This window comes from Drosophila serrata, unplaced genomic scaffold (genome assembly GCF_035046125.1).
Source record: "Drosophila serrata isolate PLE 108 unplaced genomic scaffold, ASM3504612v1 contig_34, whole genome shotgun sequence".
Classification (NCBI taxonomy): domain Eukaryota; kingdom Metazoa; phylum Arthropoda; class Insecta; order Diptera; family Drosophilidae; genus Drosophila; species Drosophila serrata.
The window spans coordinates 626,394-633,138 of record NW_028256932.1 but is presented as its reverse complement, the minus strand read 5'-3'; the positions used below and the strand labels follow the sequence as shown (position 1 = coordinate 633,138).

The 6,745-nt window shown below is 45.6% G+C and overlaps 1 pseudogene across 1 annotated transcript; it reads right to left on the bottom strand.

The window, feature by feature from the left end:
- Positions 1-1,276: 1,276 nt before the first annotated feature.
- Positions 1,277-3,745, bottom strand: LOC110185361 (sodium/hydrogen exchanger 6 pseudogene; annotated as a pseudogene). The gene has a single exon (XR_015272039.1). The product of XR_015272039.1 is annotated as a sodium/hydrogen exchanger 6 pseudogene (transcript).
- Between the last annotated feature and the right edge of the window lie 3,000 nt (positions 3,746-6,745).

Genomic DNA, 6,745 nt, shown 5'->3' with positions numbered 1-6,745 from the left:
CACTTCCTCATCGGATGGTTCCTCATGCTCCACGGACCTTGTGTCTCCTCGGTTCTCCCCGTCCTTCTCGTTTTCCGCCGTTCTTATCTCCAGTTTATGAGCGCGAGATAAAAAGAGAGATGAGAGAGAGAGAGGGAGAAAAGTAAGAAAGATGAGAGATACAAAGTAGAAAACAAATTAAATTTGAATTTTTTTTTAGCTCTATAGTTTGTATATTTTTTGCTGTAATTCTATTTTGCTTGAAGGGTCGGGAACAAGTAGAGGAGAGATACAGAGACACAGACTGGGAAAGTGATGTGTGGAGAGCAATGGAGATACGGCTCATGGTTTGGAGGTAAGTGTAACTCGTCGTACGATAGTACGACGCCACCTTTCATATTGACAGAGAACGAGCGAAAATATATAATAACATAATCAGGTAACTGTGCTAAACAACAAAAATAGAGATTCTCGATATGCTGTGCGCTCCGGCCAAGAAGTCCATACCGCAACTTTCATTAGGATCATGAATGATCCTGGACGCTCTTCCACAGAAATAGATTTCTGAATCAAATCCTAAATCCGTTAGCCAGCGTTATTTTCGAATTCGAGTCTCTTCATGTACTCTGTTCTCACAGATCCTGGTACCTGTTCCTGTTTTTGCGCTTCTCGTCGGCCCCGTGTCTACCACTTTTCGTCGTGGTGATTCCGATTCCAATTCTTGCTCTTCATACTTCGGCGGTAAGAAGTATTCGACCAGTTCCGTCGACAGCTATGTCCATGAATAGATCTGAATTGGCGTTGTGTTCCACCAGTAGCAGGCTATTCCTTCCAAGATGAATATAATTTTTTGTACCAGCTGGTCTCCAGGTTTCTTGTTACTTGGTATCGAATCCCCCAAATCCGCACTCTGTCCACAATTTTTGTTTCTATTGTTTTTATCCACCTTGGTCTTCTTTATCCATTCATTCTTCTTTCGGCTTGGTTATCACGATCTCGGGTGTCGCTGTCGGTCTTCTTTCCATTTTAACTCTGTTTCAGCGTGATCATTCCTTTTTGGCGAACATTGCTAGTGATCGTCGCAACTCCTCAGTCTCTCCTGCCGAGTCTAACCCAAACACGCTCGCGTTTTTTATCGCCATCTAAACCCAACTCGAACTTATCCTTTTGGCGTCAGATTTGTCCAGCAACCACTTCCTGTCTCGGGCGCCACTGAGAAGGTCTGTCGTTGTCTGGGCAGCTCAGGGACGGCCACGATTCGTTCAGAAATTTATATTTGTTTAAGCGTGAATTTTTTTTTTTTTTTTTTTTTTTTAAATGTATATTTCATTTACGTTTACAGCTAGGGTTACAAATCACAAGGGGAAACTGAATGGTAATAATCTAATTTGTACATTTTCCGTATGTTCCATTTCAAATGAGACCAATTTTTAAATAAATAACAACAAAGAAAACATAACATAATTTAACTTATATATACACATTTCGCTGCTCACTCGCTCTAACGCGACTGAGTGAGTTGCGCCTCTCGACGCTGGCTCCTGCTCCTTGCCCAGAACCACCGTCGTGCTGACTGAGACCATTGTTCCCAGTGTCGTTGTCTATGCAGATGTCCGAGTCGGAGTCAACGCGCCTGAACTCACTACCATCCTGCGTCAGCTGCTGAGTTGTGGTGAGCAGCCTTGCAATGGGATTGCAGCAAACGGGCAGAGTCTCGAGGAGAGTTGGACGCGAGTGAGTAAGCAAGGGCTTCATGTACTTAGTATCGAAGCTTCCCCAGATCCTGGCCAGAATGGCCTTCTCATGACTGTTGCGGCGCCTTCCGCTAGTACCACCCAAGCTGCCATTCGGCCCATCTACTGGAGTGTCTAGGTTCGACTCCGTTCCTCCGGACATGCGAAGCTTCCCGCAAATAACCATAGGAGCTGTGCACTTGATAATTATTTAATTGTTCAGTCTCATCGTCGACACCAACTGGTATTTTTAACCAATTGAGCAGAAAATTAGCTGCACCACCCTATATAACCACCGTGAAGATGACAATCAGCGATGTGGCGGTCAGCATTGTTTGTCGCGCATCCGACACTGTATTCCGGATAGCCAGTGCAAAGGACATAGCACCACGCAGTCCAGCAAAGAACAGCATATGCTGAAAGTTTGGCGAGATTTTGGGCTTTCGCTTAATGTTAAGCAACCAGGATAAGGGGTAGACATTCACGGCTCTTCCCAAAGCGGCACAGATGAATGCGGTTATGATAAAACCAGCGTCAAAGTGATGCTTGGGGAAGGTAAACATCGACACACCGATGTAAGAAAATATGAAGTTCTCTGCGAGGAAATTAAGTAACTCAAAAATTTGCTTGGTGCGTTGCCTCGAGTCCTACGACAGATTGTTGTAGGTGTAGTGTGCCTGGCAGATGCCACAGAAGAGCACGGCTACCACTCCGGTGAGTTCGGTGGCCTCCGCCAGCAAAAAGGTGCTATAGCTCATCAGCACGAAGAGAGCCGACTCCAGCAACGGAAAGTCGCGCACTCGCGTAAACTTCGTCATCAGTGCTGTCAAACAGCCCATGGCGGCGCCTATCATCAGTGACAACAGGAAGATTTAGAAGAAATCGCTTAACGAGCGTAGGAAAGCCGTGGTTTCGAATTCCCCCGTGTTGGAATACTGTTCGCCATAGTTCTGTATGGCTCCGCTGAGGACAATGGCAACTGCATCGTTGAGCACAGATTCGCCCAAGACCATCGACCCGAAGGTCGTTGAATATGGCCAGAATGGTGAGCGGATCTATGGGTGATATCAAGGCTCCAAAGTATAAAGTGTCCAGGAATGTGAAGCTGCTGCTCAAGTACTTTGGCATCAGCTTCACACAGCCGTACATGAAGCCGCCGATTAGGAATGCCGACAGCGTGGTACCCACAATGGCAAAGGTAAGGATGGCCCCTAAATTGCGGAAGAAATATTTTTTCTTCAGACTGTATCCCGCGTAGAAGATGATGGGCGGCAAAATGATGTTAAAGAAAACTTCGGGATCAAATGTGGCTTTCAGATCGATTTCATTCTCATCGACGTCGTGCACCTGGCCACGAAAGACATAGGCATACGTCTTAATGCCCTCCGGTAGCTTAGTTCCATTCGTCTGATTAACTGGGTACTTAAACCAAAGCGTATCGGGCGGCAGTTTATCACTGTATGTCGGCGTACCCTGCGGCTCTACCTGCATGTGGACGAGGGTGTTGGCCGTGCCGGCATAGCGTATAATAGCACCCACAATGAGGCCGTAGATTACAGCCAGGCCGGTCTCGTGCAACCAGGAGACGCGATGGTGCTTGAATAGCCAAATGGTTAGGGCGGTGAGGGCCAGCAGGAACACGAAGACGAGCAGATCAAGACTTTGAATGCGGTGATTCAGCGTGGCCTTGGCATCCAATGCAATGTCCGTGTCCGTGACCGAGCAGCCCGGAATCATGGTGCACAGCGCTATTCCGGCCAGGAGGAAAAGTAGGATAATCCGCCAGCGACCGTGCGACGGCGATGTCATGTCTATTTCCGTAACCATATTGCAGTGGGGCATTCCGATGGCTGCTTCTGCAAGCGGCGACCGCATCCGAAATCGATTTTCGCGTTACGACAACGTTGTAAGCGCGACGCGCGGTACGATGTAATTGATTTCGCGCACAACTCGAGGAGAGGACTTGGAGAAGGACAGGGCGGCGCTGGCCACGCTCAGGCGTGCCAGGGAAGTGTTTTCGTCTCCTTTTAAAGCTGTTATGGTCGCAATACCTTTAGATAAAATATAATTGTCAAAATATATTAAATCTTTCCAAGTGAACGGACGTGTTTTTTTCTTGCGCTCTCGTTTTGTGTTAAAGTTTCAATCTAACCACCGGGGTTAACTTAAATTTTCTAATTTGTGTTTATAACTTCCCGTTCACTTCGCGTGTGCATGCAGCTATCCTAATTTTGTGTATATAATTGGTTTTATTCTCCAATTTAGTTGTGCTGCTAGTGCTAGCTTTTGCATTTTTTGAATTCCTTTTTGTGCCTTCTTCGTTTAGCTTTTGTTTGCGCCGTCGCAACAGCTAAACGTTTCATCTATTTATCTCCCACGCTCTCCAACTCTCTCGCTTAAGTTGTGCCGCTGCACTTCTTATCTTATCTAATCTATTACGCTCTCCCGCTCTCTCGCTCTCGCTTCTTTCTTCATAACTCTGTTGTTCTTTTTTTTTCAATTGAAAGTACAGTGGTAAGTCGCTATAATTTCCTCAAACATTGTCTGTTCTGTTAAAACCAGCAAAAAGGCAATTACTGCAGGTGACCTTACAATCGGCTGCTGGCTGTGCGACAACGTCATGCACGCCAAGTGTATTGGAGTTGCAGCTCGGACGGTGGACGATGTAAGGAAAAACATCGGCCTGCGTTACTGCTGTGAGGCCTGTCGCGATGTAGAAAGGGAAATGACGTCTTTCATGCGGCAAACCAAAAGCGGTTTTAAGGGCATTTTAACGAGTTTTCGTAAAACTCTTGATATGTTCTTGGCGCTGGACACCCAATTTAATAGCCTTACGCTATTAAATGAGTCCCCTAGGCGCAAAAAAACTGCTATTGGTGGGCAGCATGTAGACGGACCCCAACTACCCGCAACAGGCTCTCAGCAGCAGCCTCCCACGGCACAGCCCTCGACCTCAGCATTAATTCCAAGAGTGCTGAGATCGAGCGCTAGGAAAGATTCGGTATCCGAATGTGCAGCGGGAGTGTCCGTACCGCCGGTGATTTCTGTTGTATCCCCTGGGGGGTCGCAAATATTGACCCCTCAAAGTCCCGTGCACACACCATTATCTACCCAGGGTGTTAGGCCCGGAATACCGGCCGACAATGGCACGGCAGATAACCAATCTGCCTTGCCAAAAGCCCTTATAGCTGTTCCACCAACGAGACATATTTTTGTCTCGCGGCTCTCCCCTGATCAAACATCGGAAGATGTTCTCGCCTTTATACAAGGCAAAACCAGAGCCGAAAAAATTAAGATAAAGGTGGAAAAGTTTAAATTTTCTTACGCAAGGGACATTTCATCTTTCAAGATAAATGTCCCTAACGAGCTCTTTAACACTATTTGCTCTCCCAACTTCTGGCCAGAGTAAATAGTTGTTAAGGAGTTCGAGGTGAAGAAAAAGAAAAAGCGGCCTGTAGGAATAACTCTTCCCAGGCCTGATGTTACCACTGCGCCTTCTACGTCTTCCAATCCCGACCCAAAAAACTAACCCACTCCTTAGGTATTTCCTATCAGAATGCAAGAGGCTTACGTAGTAAGCTTCCTAACTTGTATTCTGATAGCCTTTCGTTTGCATCTCAGGTTATTGTGCTCACAGAAACCTGGTTAAAGCCGGAGATTCTGAGCTCCGAAGTTTTTCCAGCTGTGTTCACGGTATATCGGGCAGATCGCCCTATCAGACGCGGGGGTGGAGTTCTTATAGCGGTGGACTCCTCACTCACGTCAGAATTATTAACCTTCGAGGACTGCAACGATGTTGAATTCCTCTGTGTGAAGCTATCTATCAAAGGTAGCTCAATTTTTATTACCTGTTCCTACATACCTCCACTGTCGGAACTTCCTATTTATTGGAATCACCTTTCCGCTATTCAGATGGTTTCCAGTAGACTTTTGGATAGAGACCAGTTGGTAGTTCTTGGAGATTTTAATATCCCTGGTGCTATTTGGTGCTCGAATAATTCCACCAATACTCTCAATACACCTACACAACATGACTTTATCGCTGGCTTGTTTGACATTTCGCTGTCTCAAGTCAACCATGTTCGAAATTCCTTACAGCGCTTGCTCGATCTTTGCTTCGTCTCTGATCCTGTGAGAGTCAGTTTAGCAAGGGTGGCGCCTCTGACGCAACCCGAAGATCCTTATCATCCAACTTTCGATGTGACTCTTGATATTGGGTGTGACGTACAGCATATTTCTGACCGTCCAGCCAATAAAGTCCTATGTTTTCGCAAAACGGACTTTGAACGGCTGAATAATTTTATAAACGAGTTCAATTGGTCCGATCTATACATGTGCACTGACATGGCAGTTGCCGTTGATATTTTTTACAGTGCCATGAATTCATTTTTTACTGAATGTGTTCCGTTATATTATCCGCCAAGCTCGAATAAACCGCCGTGGTTTACTAAAGAGTTGAGCCGACTTAAAAATAAAAAATCTAGACTGTATGCTAAATTTAAAATCACCGGTTCTCAATCTGCCCTTTCATTTTATTTATCAGCTCGGTCAAACTTTTCCGTGCTGAACGCGCAGTGTTACAAAAACTATTTAACTCGTTGTAGGGCCCAGTTCTCACAGGACCCAAAACAGTTTTATAATTTCGTTAACACTAAACGTAAACCTAAAACAAATCCTTCCTCGCTTTCATTTGAAAATACTACCGCAAATAATGATCAGGCAATAGCCGATCTATTTTCGCAGTTTTTTCAAACAACCTATTCTAGCTCTTCGTATTTATACCAGACTTATTCCTACGACATACCCAAATCGAACTTAATTTTCTGTCCTAGCCTAAACGAAAGCTCTCTCCTTTTAGATCTTCATCGTGTCAAGCCAGTTTATTCGCCAGGTCCCGACGGAATTCCTGGCTGTGTGCTCAGGTATTGTGCCGACGCCCTGTGCTATCCCCTTCTGAAATTGTTTACCTTGTCCTTAGCAACCTCCCACTTTCCCATTATTTGGAAGGAATCGTTTATTATTCCTCTCCACAA